This window comes from Molothrus ater, chromosome 6 (genome assembly GCF_012460135.2).
Source record: "Molothrus ater isolate BHLD 08-10-18 breed brown headed cowbird chromosome 6, BPBGC_Mater_1.1, whole genome shotgun sequence".
Lineage (NCBI taxonomy): Eukaryota > Metazoa > Chordata > Aves > Passeriformes > Icteridae > Molothrus > Molothrus ater.
This window is the reverse complement of record NC_050483.2, coordinates 5,258,672-5,274,597: the sequence shown is the minus strand read 5'-3', so window position 1 is coordinate 5,274,597 and position 15,926 is coordinate 5,258,672.

Here is a 15,926-nt window from a genome sequence, read left to right as displayed (position 1 = left end):
CACGTGGCTTAGAAAAAGTGTTGGATATTCAGTTTGAAGCAGTGCATTTAAGCTTGTTTTCCCATAGCCAAAGCAGCAAATAATAGAATCAGTCAATAATTTTATTCCCTTTTGTTTCCTTGTGGGTATTTTGCATACTAGCTCCATTACTTTAATGCAATGTAATTTGCTGTGGTTCCAATGATTAATTACTATTACTGTAAGTTCTGCTAGATCCAGCTAATGAACATTCAGCACAGTTTCCTGTCACTTCTCATCCCAGCTCAGTCCCCTCTTGCCCACACATAACACCCTTGCAGTAAAAGTAAAAGCACACAGAGTAAAACCTCAGGAGCAGCTGTATTTGTTAACCACCACATCCACATTTTGCTAAACCCTTGTGAGTGCTCAAAACCATCTAAATACTGATAGAAACTCGTGGTTCTCAAATACTTCTACACCTACACCTTGCACAGGAAATGCTCGCTGTGGCAGGGAGATGTTCTTTCATTTACCTGCTCACAATTGATATTATTTAGCACGGGCCAGACTGGCAGTGCAACCCTAAATGAAGAAAACGTTTAAAAACCATTAATATCATTTTAAAAGGTATTTGAGCCCTCTCTTTTGGCCTCTGTTTGGCTGTGGCGGGCCGGTGAGTGACAGCTTCCCTGCTTGAAGCACACAGAAAGCACAGCCTTCCTCATTCACTGTCAGCTCTGTGGCCTTTTCACACGTTCCCTCCACAGCAGTGTTTGTCCCCAAACACTGGGACCCGGCACAATGGCATTCCTGCCCCGACACCCCCACCGACAGCCCCGCTACTGATGGGGAATGCTAATGAGGGGAACATCCCCCATCCCTGCCAGGGCTAGCGCAGCCCCAGCCCTGCTACTGCCATTGTTACACGGCACAGCTCGCCTGCATCTAGCTGGGAAAAAGGGCTTTTGGGGGGTTTTTGGGGTCCCCTGAAACTAGTTTTAGTCGGCGTGATAGAGGCTTGGCAGGGGAAAAAAAAAGTTTTGTCAAAAAAGTCTTACGTGCTTTCCTCCAACTGCATGCATTACATATAAAACTGATTATATTATGGAAAATAATTTTATAGCTATATCTGTAATATATATAAAATTTACTGCTTTTATGATATAAAAGAATTATATAATTATATATGATATATAAAAAATTAACTGGTTTTATGATATAAAATAATGATATAAGTATGCATAATATATAGAAAATTAACTGCTTTTAGGATTTAATATATTATAATCATATATAGAAAATTAAATGCTTTTATGATATAAAATAATGATATAAGTATGCATAATATATAGAAAATTAACTGCTTTTAGGATATAATATATTATAATCAAATATAGAAAATTAACTGCTTTTAGGATATAAATAATGATATAAGTATGCATAATATATAGAAAATTAACTGCTTTTAGGATTTAATATATTATAATCATATAGAGAAAATTTACTGCTTTTAGGATATAAAATAATGATCTAAGTAGGTATAATATATAGAAAATTAACTGCTTTTAGGATTTAATATATTATAATCATATAGAGAAAATTAACTGCTTTTATGATATAAAATAATTATCTAAGTAGGTATAATATATAGAAAATTAACTGCTTTTAGGATTTAATATATTATAATCATATAGAGAAAATTTACTGCTTTTATGATATAAAATAATTATCTAAGTATAATATATAGAAAATTAACTGCTTTTAGGATATAAAATAATATAATCATATATGATATAAATTAAAATTTCTGCTTTTATGATACAAAAGAATTATGTAATTATATATGATATATAGAAAATTATGCTCTTATGATCTAAAATAATTATATGAGTATATATAATATATATAAAACGTACATTTATGATATAAAAGAATTATATAATCATAATATACATAAAATGTACTGCTTTTTGATATAATTAATATAATCATATATGTACCATAATAAATATTTTATATCATAAAAGCAGTGCATTTAATATCATTATATAAACTATATATAAAATGTACTGATTTTATGATATAAAATAATTATATTATTACATATACAAAATTGACTGCTTTTATATAAAATTAACTGCTTTTAACCCCCAGATATATTTGGGGATCCCAGCAATTCCAACAGATGCCTACTCAGCATGTTTAAAACAGCAAGGCAAAAGGCTGACCTCTGCAAATTTAATAGTAGAAGAATTATAACAGGACTGGTGGTTAATTTTTTGGGGTTTTTTTGCTATTAGCTGCATTTCACCCTCCCAGAATTCATGGAATTCAAATGTCAACAGAAGCTTTGCTGAGATTTTAGGAACGCTTATGGCTCATTATATACAGATGCAGTTAAAACTAGAAAGTAAAAGATAGAGGATTTATGCAGTATAGTGTTGGTTTTCTTTATTTTTTTTAACTTTCTCACTGACTTAAAGAAAAAATAGAACAGTTCCCAGCACTCAAGTGTTCCCTGAGTTTCACCTGGTTTACTCTACCTATATTAATGTCAGGGAACACTTTGAAGAGCTCTCCCTGTCCCCTGTGAAAGGCTCCTCACCCTGCCCTTCCCTGGGGCAAGAGGCAGCTGTGATATCAAGACAACACTTCTTTAACTCAATACATGCATTTTGGACTGAAGTCCAGGTGGATTTAGCAGAAGTACATGTATTATAGCATTATGTGTATTAGCATATTATTATGTGTATGTGCTACTTGATTTCTGCAGGCAGACTCAAGTGCCTTAGCAGAGTGATACTGAATCAAAGAATGTAACTGCTTTAAAATCCGCTTTGCCCTTTGATTTAAATGAAAAGGCAAATTAAATACAAATAATTCAGGTGCCCAAAGAGCACAGAGACAAATGGAAATGGAGCAAATCTATTTGGTGCTGTCAGGCAGCGGCTGGATGTTACATTGGTGCGAATTCTGTGTGCAGCCACCACAGCACTGCCCTGCCAGGCCTCAGCACAACAGGACAAAGTCAGAATATTTCCCTGGAATGTCCTGGTTTGTTTTTAATGTGCCTCTAACCTTGGATCTGTCTCACAGCACAACGTGCTCATTCCAAAACAAACTTTATTCGGACACGGTCAACATAAACAAAAAGGTGTAAGAGCACAGTGAGAAGAATTGTTACACCTACAGCTGAAAAAACCCCCAGCTGCTATAATGACCTCATTTATGCTCAGTACTAACACAACTTCAGTTAGAAAATGGCTGGAAAAATTAAGAGAGACACTTTACACTGAATTATGTTCTATCTTATCTTTAAAGTAATATAACTCAACACAAGATTTTGGCACATTAACTGCACAAAATATTTAACATCCTTGTGCTGTAAAATTTTCATTTAAACACTTAATTCAGTTTGAAAAGTTTATTAAAATATTTTAATCTAAGATTTTTCTAGACTGTCATAGCTGTACTGACATTTATCCTCATAATTTGGACTCCTAAAAGTTATAAATGTCCAAGCTGATTATATAAGCATATATCTATATGCAAGGCTTTCATTATAAAGAATCATTTGTCATCAGAAGAGATTTGAAATCCACTAAATTTGTTTAATTTTTCTTGTCATTTACAATTTCCTACTGAACACTAACAGATAATTACCAGAGAAATGATTAGCATAGAGCTAATTTACTGAAATGCCTTTATATATTCCTTAAAGAATGGAGTGAAAAGAAGTCAATAAATGACTTTCATGTGAATTTCTATTTAGAAACTCTGTCTGTTTTGTTCAACTAATTGTCATTATACTTGCTAAATATTTGTTTGCATTTATTTAAGAGTTAATATTATGTTTTAAGGCATTGGAAAGTAGTAGATTTCAGTTCTGTGGCTTTTGTGACAGGCAACATTGCCTTAAAAGGGTAGAACTATCAACAAAATGTGTAAAGATATTTGCCACTTTTTAATATACTGCCTCAGAAACGTTCTGAAACAAACTTTTTTTCCTTTTCTTGTTTCTCTTTCACACGCCCTGTTATTTTTGGTTTTTTGTTTGATTTCTTCTAGCTGAGCACTGTTAGTTCTGGAGAGGAGCAGTGTCTCCCAGGTCTGGTTTCTGTGTGTGGACCTGGCAGCAGGAGGTGCTGTATTAACAGAGCGAGTGACACTGTGCCTGCTCCTCTCCTCCCCCTTCCTTCCTCCAGCCTGGAGCTGCTCATCCTCAATTCTGGGGCCAGCAGCACTTGGAAATCTCCGCTTCCCCACTGCCTGCTTCGTTTCATTTTTGCCTTCAAAACCTTCATGTCTCCTATTTTCACCTAGTCCTTAAAAATATGTACATTCCTAAACATATACATGAAATTATGCTGCTGTGCTCAGCAAGATCAGCATTTTCTCAATTATGTTTCCTAAAATATCAGTAATAAAAAATTGCTCCCAAACTGTCAGACAGGATAGTGAGTACCTGTTTGCCACTGCTGTTTCTGATTGAAAATGCACGTCTGGTGCATTTGTTTGAGGGCACACGTATAGAAATTAAAATAATGATGTTTTAAAATACAATACATTGATTGAATTTTTCATGACACCGTGCCAGCTGTACTTAGAATCGTTTTATTTATTTATAACATGTTTCAAATGAATCATTATTTAAGTTAGTTCAGAGTAGGAAGACTTTTGAGATAACTAAAAGCTGTCTGGGCAGAACAGCAGTGAGAACTGATGGCTTTAGAGAATTTCCACACAGGGATTTCCATCAGGGAACTCCACACAGAATTTCCATCCCGGCTCGGCAAAAACACACCCCATGCCATCCCAACACCATCAGAGAGAGAGACACACAATTAAGTCCTCTATTGTGGGCTCTGCAATCACAGGACAAGCATTTCCTTCTCCTAACAGGCGCTGCAGCTTCTCCAGCATGTGGCACAGCTGGTTTTACACAATCAGTACATTTGAAAAGAAAAACAGACAAGCAGACTTGTAAAGAGTGGGACAACTCACCTGTTTGCAACACTTTGCAGGCTTTGCTCATTGGTGCAGGGCCAATAGAACTCCTTGGATGTAAATCTCTTCTCCTGAGAGGCTGAAACCTTCTCTCTCAAAGACCCAAACAGGTCCACACAAAGGTCTGATGACATTTTGCAGGCATCTGTCAAGCAGAGGAGCTATGCAAAGAAAAGAAGAAAAAGAGAATAAAACCCCCACCAAACGAGCAAAAGAAAATGCATTCTTTTGACCCAACTGAAATATACAGCCTCTAACACAGCCTCGGCACCAGAACTAACTCTTAATATCTATTATTTATATCTGACCTGGGTTAAGTCTTGGAAAAGCAACTCCTGCATTTCTAGTGGCCACCATGAAGGAGGTATTTATGTGCAGACACCCCCAGGAAAGGCTGAGCACACCTGAGTAGCTCTGAAGTGTGCCTAACTAGCTGTCGTGGTGTGCACTGATTGCCTTATCTTCTCATTTATCACAGATGAGTTGGAACCAACCTTGCTGAAACCCACTTGCTTTGTCCTGATCAAATTGCAAGATCCATGTTGTTTCTGTACACAGTTTGCTGTTCAGGGGCTGACACACACCCACAATATTGCAAAGGTAACATTCATAGAATAGAATCAACGCTCTCACCGAAGCTGTTTTAGTATAAACTCCTCTCTGCCACCACCTAAAAACCAACTTCTAACAAATAAAACTGCTCAGCGTGGCTGGTTAATAACAAGAAAGGTCAAATGAAAAGACAAATAAAATTGATTCGTGGCAATGCTCTCAACAAGATCTTTTCCTTGCTGATCTTAGATTTCCAGTCACTGCAAAGGTTGAAAGGGTTCTCTCAAAGGGACCTAATGGCAATATGTGAGATAAATAAGGAATTATTATTTTGGCTTCAGGCATTACTAAGGTGCAAGTGCTCTGCACACATTTCTCTGTAAAATATGCAGGCCTTTCTTATACAGCAAAATAAAATAACATTAAGCAATGTTTCAGGGGAGGGAAGGGGAAGGGGAAGGAACCACCAAAATCTGGTTTTATGAGCAATATGAAGCACAATAAAATGAAATAAATTTGTATACAGCACACCTGTGAACACAGCAAAAAAAATTATATAGTTTCCCCATCTAGTCAATCTCTGGTCATAAAGATTCACATTAGCTGTGTTGGTATAAATAATGGATTTTCTAGGAACATAAAGACTGACAAAAAACTGCAGATTTTGCCAGAGAAAATACCAGAGGAGGCCAATTCCACTTTCTATATTTTATTAGAGTAGGAGATGAGTTCCATTTGGGTTTGGCAAATATTAAGCCTCAATAGTTGTGAGAGCAGAGTCTGAACCAAGGCCTCAGTTAAGGAACTTTCATATGCAAGTTCTTCAGTAACTGGAGACTTTTGGACAGACAAAGAAAGAGCATCTCTCATGGTTAAATTTATCTTCAAGGATAAAGAAACAGGTAATCATGTAACAGATTGTATTTTGTCTCTGCTAAAGTCAGTGTATTTCAGGAATTATTTAAGCACATGGTTAAGCAAAATTGTGTTAATTTTTGTGAAAGGCATTACTTTTTTGAAAATCATGTTAAAGTCTAGGTCTTGTGACTTCCACAATTTCATGATAAAATTTGATCATCTTGTCAGTAAGTGTATGTATTCTCATACAAACATACCTAAGAGTTTCTATAGCATATATTTGTCTTTTCTCTAAAGGGAGACCAGATTTAAAATAAGATAGAAGATTTATTGAACAGGCTAATATGGATATTAACCTACTCTAATGATTATCTCATTTAGTATCAATGAGCAATATTGCAAGACTTTTTAATAAATTTCACCAAAGCAAATACCCCAAACCAGAACACACACAACAGACCATTAAATATTTGCTTTTAAAACCTGATTTCTCAGGATATGGCCATGCAATTGAACATAAGCAAAAAATATCTCAAGTTGACAACAAGTGAATAATAGTTTTCCAGACTATTCTATAATATACTATTCTATTAATACACATTAATAGACTATTCTAATAATACACTTCTCATTCATGGGAGCCAGACATTAAATTAAGTAGATTAGGTGAGATAATGAAAGAGATTTGACCAGGAACACTGGTAGGGGTGAATTTACTTCAATTAAATCTATGTTTCATGTTATGTGATAAGAAGTGGTTATAGTCTTACTTGGTTTAAACAAAATAAAAGGATGAAAATCTGATCCCAGTGATGTCTTTGGAAGGTTTGCAAATAACTGAAGTGAACTTGGTTTTTATTCAGGGCTTTTTAGCTCTGCTACCATAGGATAAACTTCACAGAAATGAAGATCAAAACAAGTAGTACTGATTTTCTGAGTGTAAACTGAAAGATTGCTGTGGAAATATGTTTGTATACTGGCACTGAATGTTACATTTGAAACACCCATTATAATACTTCCAATAATTTAGCTTTACCACAAATAATTTGAACATCAGTATAATGCACCAGTGTTGACTCACTTTTTCTGAAGGTAGTGACCTTCAGGACCAGAGAGGAAGAGTGACAAGATCTGCTGGGGTAGCTTGGAATTTAAGGATTTAAAGTGCCACCTCTTTCAGACACACCTAGCACCCAAATTACTCAGCAACACTATCAGACCCAACTAATTTTCTATAAGCAATAACCATTTCCTTAAACATCAGCTGACTTTATCCACAATGGTATTTACTTCATGCCACATTCAACCTTATTGTTTCCAGATTCATGGTCTCCAAGTGCTTTTATTCTTGCTTTTTTTTCCTCCTATTCTTAATAATCAAAATATCAATGATATTAGGCTATTAAGTATCCACTGCAGTACAAAAACATGTGCCTAGAAAGCAGAAAGAATAAAGGTAGAACACCAGAGCAGTCACTTCAGAAGAGTACACTTTCACTGAGATATTCTATAACTTTATTCTGTATGGTGATTCCAGAAGATGCTTAAGATAAAAAGTCCTCAAGATAGATTAAAAAAAAACCCTCAGTTTTTCAAAAATTCTCCCTAGTTTAAGAACATTTCTGTTGTTCTTAGTTGGAGTTGATGTAGGTATGCAAGAATAATTTCCAATGAAGTTACTTCCAGAGTTGCATAGATTTTGGTGATTTACTTAAAACAAAGAAGGTATTAGTCTGAACTATCACCTTTTAAAAACTGAAAGAATATCAGCAATGACTTCACAAAATATCTCCCAACTCCACAGGAGTGCTTTGGTACTGTGGTTTAACACAAAGCAATCTACAAAGCAAGGTGAGAAGAACATACAGGCAAAATTTCCAAAAGATGAGCAAATTTGTTGTGAAGTCCATTACAGCTGATCAAACATTACAAACTGAGCTATGAGGCAGGACCAGGAAGGTCAATAACAGCAAAATAAGTAAATTTAACCCTTGCAGGAAGGTGCATGGGCTGACTTTCAGGAACAACTCATCATGATGTGTCCTGCAGGAGGTTAGAGGACAAAGGAAGGTTGTCTTAAGTTATGGAAAACACTTTAAATGACAGGCAAAATCCCTTTTATTTATAACTTCCATGCAGAATTTTAAACCCTGCATTAGAACCAAACTGCTTTTTTTCCCTGTATTAATGAGCAATTTTCCCCATTGCAGCAGTTCCATCTGCTGGAGTCAGCAATGGATAAAAGGAGAGTACCCAAGGAACTTTGCTCCTAAGCTGAGCAGTGTAAATACACCTTGGTTGTTTTTATTCTCCCCCTTATTGATTTTTTGACTTCAAATCACATGACAAACATTGGATTTCCTTGAAGAAAATAATTGTTTCACAGTGTAATTTTACACTCCTCTGAAGAAAAGAGATGTGAAATTTTCCCTAAAACAAACCCAGGGATTTTAAATTGATGGAGAAAAGAGCATGATGCCAGTGGCAAATGGAAGAGAGAAATCTGGATTTTTTTTACTTTATCTTGTCTATAAACTTGCTGAAAATTATAAGACTCTAAGTTTTCTCAAATTGAGTGACAGAAAGGATGAAATCCAGTAGAGTATGCAAAAAAAGTAAGCAGAACATTTGTAAAGGAATGGGAAAATCACCCTCTGGCAATTTGCAATCATCACCAGTGGATTGCAAAAAATTAAAAAGCAAATACACCAAAATTCAGTTTGTTAACTTTCTTCTTACTTAGAACCATGACCCTACTGGAGCACAGGCATTATTTCTTATGGTATTATTTGTTATAATCATCATTTATTATATTATGCTGAGTTCCTTTCTCCATCAATTTCTCTTAGCAAACAAGGTACCAAATGGCAATTTATTGGTTTTTTTAAGCAAATAGCAGTATCAGAACAACCAGAAATAAATCATCAACATTTATTTCCATTAGGGGCCACAAAGATCTTACAATACAATCAAAATATTAAAAATTCTTTTTATACTTTCCAGTGACAAGGTTTTTTTCCTGAAGGTACTCGGTATTTTCAATATACCCTGTACAGTATGTGTGTGTGTATATATATATGTGTATATATATCACTGAGGGCATAAGATGGAGTTGGTGCTCACAGTGCTTCACGTTTCTAATTTTTAGCCACCACAATTTTTACCAATAGATAGCAACTTCTGATTTTTAGCAACCATTTAGCAGTTCCTTGTCCAGGGCAACTGGCACACACTGTCCAAAATTGTAATTTGTGTAGGGAAACTGAATGATGGAGGCCATGCATTTTCCTCTGCTGCCTAAATTACATCAGGGTGTTTTTATTCAAACACAAACTAATCTACCAGCTGCTGTGTACTTTTGTTTATATGCTATATGTCAAATCCTATTGTCCCCAAGGTACTTAGGAGAGATGCTTTAGCAGTCATTTTCTTAAATACTGATGCCTATCCGAATTTGGATTTTTCCACCATTGAGCAGCATGACAAGTACACGATTGCTGTACTTAAAGCAATCTTTCACAGCTGCTTTGCTTTCCCAGTGATCCCATTAAATTGACGGCGTATGCCCGTGGGGTCTGCACTGTTACAATTCTGCTGAACAAGATGTTGATTGTACACTACAAATTCCTACAACACAACTTGGCTTTTTTTTTGTGGGGACCACTCCTCTGGTCATCCTGTCATCCTCCTGTTTGTTTTTTTGTTTTGTTTTTTCACCTGAGCAAAATCAGATTTAAAACCTTGTCCGTGGCCATGCCCTTTACTGAACAGCTGGTTGTGTTAATTGGTTAGAAGTGCAAACTCTAACCCTGGGTGGTTAGTAGGCATGAAAACCTACCAAGGCTCCTCAGTTCCTAAAATGAGCATGAGTCATGTCTTTCCTGGACTGAAGGAAGTAGCTGTGCATTAAATATGCTGGCACATCTTCTGCTTGAGCAAGTGGACCGAAATGGTGTGAATTGTTAATGCCTTGCTGCTTTGGTTCACGGCTTGTGATTGATCATTTGTAACTATATCTACTCCTTGTTCCATGAAATCAAGTATGGAGTAATGGGTTCATCAGATTTTTGGGTTAAATTGAGAGTGAAGAGGTACTGTGTGTGGAAATAAGAGTTGCCATGTTCGGGGCTGGCCTTGTAACAGCATGGAATCTAAAGGCGATATTCAAAACCACTTCACTCATCACACGCTTACTGATTCTGAATAGGGTCCATTTGCAGGGGACATTTGGGAGTTTTCCAATGCACTTTATGCCTCTTTCTTCACTTCTACCACCCTGCACATCTTTTTTTTTTTTTTTTAACCAGGACAGCTTATAACAGCTCAGAGTAGAAAATTAATAGATTTAAGTAACTTGCTACATAAAAGTTAGAATAGGCTTGGATTGAAATGAGCATCCTGCTAATTAATGATGCTACCTAAATTTCATCAGGCTAAAAGAACTTGGCAAAGTTTTACTCAGTAGGAAGAATGACAATCTCATATTTTGTAGGAACTTATTTTTCCAGGCAGCAAAAGAGAGCTATGCAACCTTAATGTTCACTCCTCAATCCTTTCATCATGTGCAGGAACGACACACACTTGCAGACATTAGAACACAGCTCTGTGACTTTGCAAACAGCAGTGTGTGGGACCACAGCAAATCCAAACCAACAGCAACCAGAAGTGACAACTTGTGATGGCCTGCAGGAGAGTAATCGCACACAGTGTCTCCACAGAACAAGAAAGGTAATGAATGTCAAACTTGCTGCCATGCTCACACTGCTCTGTTTGGGCAGCAGAAACCTTCCCAGACTCACTGTGCTGCCTCAGCTCCTCTAGGTAAATTCCACCAGTTCAGAATCAAACACAGCAAGGGGTTTCCCTGTTTTAAAACAACCTATGGAACTGATTTAATTCCATGTGAATGTTCGGCTTGGAATGAAGGAATCACTCTGGTCACATGAAACGTACATCTAGGCTTTCCATCTGCGCTTGTGCTGCAGTTCAGAGACAAAACTGAAATCTGGAGAAATTTAAGACCAAAAGAGAAATATGGAGTAACAACAGGCTACTTTGCTCCTCATTTAGGAGTAAAGAGAGAAACGGAAGGGATTTAAATGAAAGTGCAGTGGAAAGGACTGGACTGCATGTATACATCTGTATTCGTGATGATTATAACTTCCTTAAGATACAGATACAGCAGTTCAGTTTTATTTCATCCATACTGGGGCACACAAGATTCTCCATCTCTCTCCTTTGATATTTATCTTGATGAATGTAAGCACAGCACAAGCCTATAGCAATCCAGTCCATGCACAAGTTCTGTCACTAAGAGTTTTGGGGAGACTTCACCCATGGAATGTTGGAAAGCCAGAGCCATCACAAATGAAGAAGCTGCCTTTTTAAACTAATTTTGAAAACGTCCCATCTTTTTCCCTGTTTTCTCCTTCTGCCTTTATGTGAGCACCTTGCTGAGGTCAAGTTTCTATATCTCAGTATCAGGCTTTTTTAAAACTATTTGGACTTAAAATTACTTTGTTGGCTCCTTATTGTTATTAGGAAGCTTCTCCATGCTCACACAAGGTGCTGTGCCACAACTGGAAGATGTTTATCAAGTCTATAAAGTCTTTTACAAAAAACAAATAATTTTCCCAGGTATTTCCTTTTTTAAATGCTGACCAACCTCCAGATGCTCATCTCAGTTTTCAAAACATTCAGTGCTGAATCATTTACAGAAATCTACACAGATGCTATTGCATCAGACATTGAGAGGCTGACGAGGCTTCCTCAGCCCCAGTGTGCTCAGAATTCTTGAAAACAGTTCATTCTGACACTTCACTGCAGCTCACCTGGTGACTTCAGAGGCTCACAGAATGCCTGAGCTTGGGAGGGATTTCCAGAGGTTTTTCTAGCTCCAAGAAGACTCAAGCAAGAGCACATGGGCCAGGGTTTTCTGCAGTGTATTTTGAATATCTCTTAGCATGAGACTCCAAAACATCTTTGGACAAACTCTTCAGGGTCTGAGCAACTCACAGTAAACTTTTTTTCCTCTTACACTGAAGTAGAATTTTCCACACATCAGTTTCTGTTCTGTTTTTTGCTTCTTATCCCCTCACTGAATTTTACTGGGAAAACATCAGAATGCATGTTCTTTGCTCCCTGTCAGCCCAGCCTGTACTTGTGGATTGGATTATGGCTCCAGCTGCAGGCCTTGGCATTTCCCTTTCTTGGACTTTATGGGATTCCTCTCTACCTATTTATGCATTCTTTCTCCAGCATTTACTCTAATATACAAAAGTTCACTAAGACTCACAAGAACAACACATATTGCCTAGTTCAATACATGTTTAACTTAAGTAGAAACCACTGGAGAAAATAAATCTTCATGACTCTGACCTCATGTATATCAATTTCATTCAGGCAAAAGAATCACTCTTAGTCAAGTACAGTTTAAAAAAACCAAACTACCTATGAAGGGATATTTTCAGCTTTCAAAACAAACAACTCCAGATACTATTCTAAAATATCACTAAAAAGCAGAGGTGGTGTTTTCTGTTCAACCAGATACTTGTACTGCCAGACAGAGAAAGAGGAAAGCTTGATGTCATGACATTTTTTTTGTATTTTAATTGATTGAGTCAAGGAAAGGTGCATTACAATGGAACTTATTAATCTGGTACTGAAACCGCACTAAGAACTTTTTAAAAAATTTTTTTCCTGTTAAGAATGTTCTGCAGTATAAGGTAGGTACATTCACTGTGACAAATTCAGTAGGTTCTGTTGTTCTTTCCAATGGAGAATTTTATAGGTGAGTAGCTTTGAGTGTGGAGCTTTTAGTTTTACTTAAGTATCAAATTTTAATGAAAATATGTATGATCTTTCTATTATAATATATAAGATAGGCAATAATGCAGCCTAACAGTAGGCATTTACTATAATGCTAGAAATATTCTGCATCTAATATATAAATTGAAAAATGACATTGAAGAGAGAAATATTTTCATCACATGGAGTAGGAAGGCAGGAAGGAGTAGTAGTGGGTTCTTTTTACAACAATTCTGACAGTCCAGTTTCTCCTCAGACGATTTCAGGGACTGTTTAGCTGAGGATGTCATGCTCTTCTTATTATAAATATTTTAATGACCATTCCCTACATTTCTTTTAATAATCAAGAGAATATTAATTTATTACCTAAGCAGCTGTAATCTTTGAAATAGCCAGAAAATGCTCATAATTAAGGCAGCCATCTCTCTTCCTAAAATGTGGCCTAAAAATCTGCTTTGCTTCTCTGAAAGTGGTTAGGACTAGAAGAGAAAAAAGCAGACTGCTTGCAAAGACACTTCTTGAGGTGCAAAATCTAAAGAATATAAGGCTCCTTTTATTGATTTACAAATGCTATATCTTCCATATATATTTTGCCCATGATAGGAGGATTATTTAAAGACAACTCCGAAGTCCACAAATCTTGAATTTATTTATTTAAAGTCTTGTACTAAAAACCTTTGGTGTCAGAAAGAGAGATATTCATGAATAAGGGAAAAAACAGCCATGGAGATATATTTTAAAGTGCCTAATTAAGTTCATAGTATAAGGATGCAGGTATTTGCTAAAAGTAACCTTTAAAGACAGCTCAGAGAAATAATTTTTAGCCCCCTTAAACAAAGTTGGAATGATGTCTTACTTATAGACCACATACAAGGCTGGAAGAGAGAAACTTTATGTGTGTTATTCCATTGAAACTGTAAGCAAAACTTTCATGCAAAGCAGCACCCACAAAAGACAAACAATTTCTGAAAATTGATCAAAACCATGCAAACACTAAAATGCTAGAATAACACAAAGCAATAGCTTGAATCACAAGCTTATTTACTGACTATTTGTCATTTTGAGTTCAAATTAAGGGCACTAATCCACACAAATTATTAAGAAAACAGGATTCACTTTTCAGTCTAAGCCCTCAATGTAGTAAATGCAGTACCTGTCCTAAACATTGCTTTACCACTAACGATAAACTACCAAAAAACAGAGTCTGGATTCACTTTTCAGTCTAAGCCCTCCATGTAGGAAACAAAACACCCATCCTACAAACGTGGCTTTATCACTAATGATAAATTACCAAAAAAAAGATTCTGAATTCACTTTTCAACCTAAGTCCTCCATGTAGGAAACAGAATACCTGTCCTACAAATGTGGCTTTATCACTAATGATAAATTACCAAAAAAAGATTCTGGATTCACTTTTCAACCTAAGTCCTCCATGTAGGAAACAGAATACCTGTCCTACAAACGTTGCTTTACCACCCATCATATTGCCAATTTTTTCTCCACATACCTTGGGTCAGTATCTCACTGGAGAAGCAAGATTCATCCTCAGAGTACTACGGTCATTGTTGAGATGGCCACAATCCAGACAGGGTCACCACACAATTCCAGAAATCTCCAGCCCATACAGACAAACACCACTGCATTTCAGGAGGCTGCAAGTGGCTGCTTTTTTTGTCCTTCAGCCCAGCCTTTTATGCCCTCCTGTTGATGCCCTGCACCTGTGTGCCCTCTGTGTGATTGCTCAGCACCCCTGGGCACTCCATGGCTCCTCACCTTCAATAGCATTCACCTGTCCTGCACAGCTGCACCAATCTGGGATCAGCCACAGCCCCACTCCAATCACCACAAACTCTGTGTCCGCATGCAAAACTTTAAAAATGAAAGATGTTAGCAAAAATAATTAAAACCTAGTTCTTTAACAGCCTTAAGAAAATCAAAAAAGGCATAGAATAAGCCCTAATCACCTACAAAGAAAACATTTACCACTAAGAGAACAAATGCCTTGGCAAAGCAATCTGTGCTCTAGATAAAATGCAGACATGCAGAGCACAGAGCTATCAAGCGTTAGATTCCCAGCAATGACTCCAGTCATTTCAAGTCTAGCATTCTACATAGGTAAATTTATTAGAAATACAAGAAAGTGCAATCAAGTCTAGTCCAGCAATGACTCTAGTCATTTTCAAGTTCAGCATTCTACATATGCAAATTTATTAGAAATGCAAGAAATTGCATATTCTAAGTCATGTTGGGGGGGAGGGTGTGAAGGTAGTTGCAGGTCAAGCAAAATGTTTTGTGTCTTTTACCAAATGAAAGAATATGAACTAAAAAGAAAAAACTTAAAATTTTATTTTTTAGAAAAAAAATATTTTTTTAATTTAAAAAAATTTAAAAAGAAAAAATTAAATGCTTTTGAAAAATAAATCTTAATGTCAAATGCTACACACATACATGCAGCGGAAAGATCTTCTTGAAAGACTTTACAAATAAAACATAAAATTAAAACTGCTATAAAATCTAATTGTTTAACCACACAGAAATATGACTGTGTTGTGCAAAATTGTTTATGTGTAGGTGTGGACCATAGATAATCATGGTAGAAAACCAATTTAATGTAGAAATGTTTTAGAACTTTGTGTCTTCAGCAAGAGACTCCCTAGCAGTGGGAATTTTGTGACCTATATTTGAATTAAACTGGGTTCTGCAGAGAGAGTGGGGCTAGGTTTTCCCTATTATTTTTATTC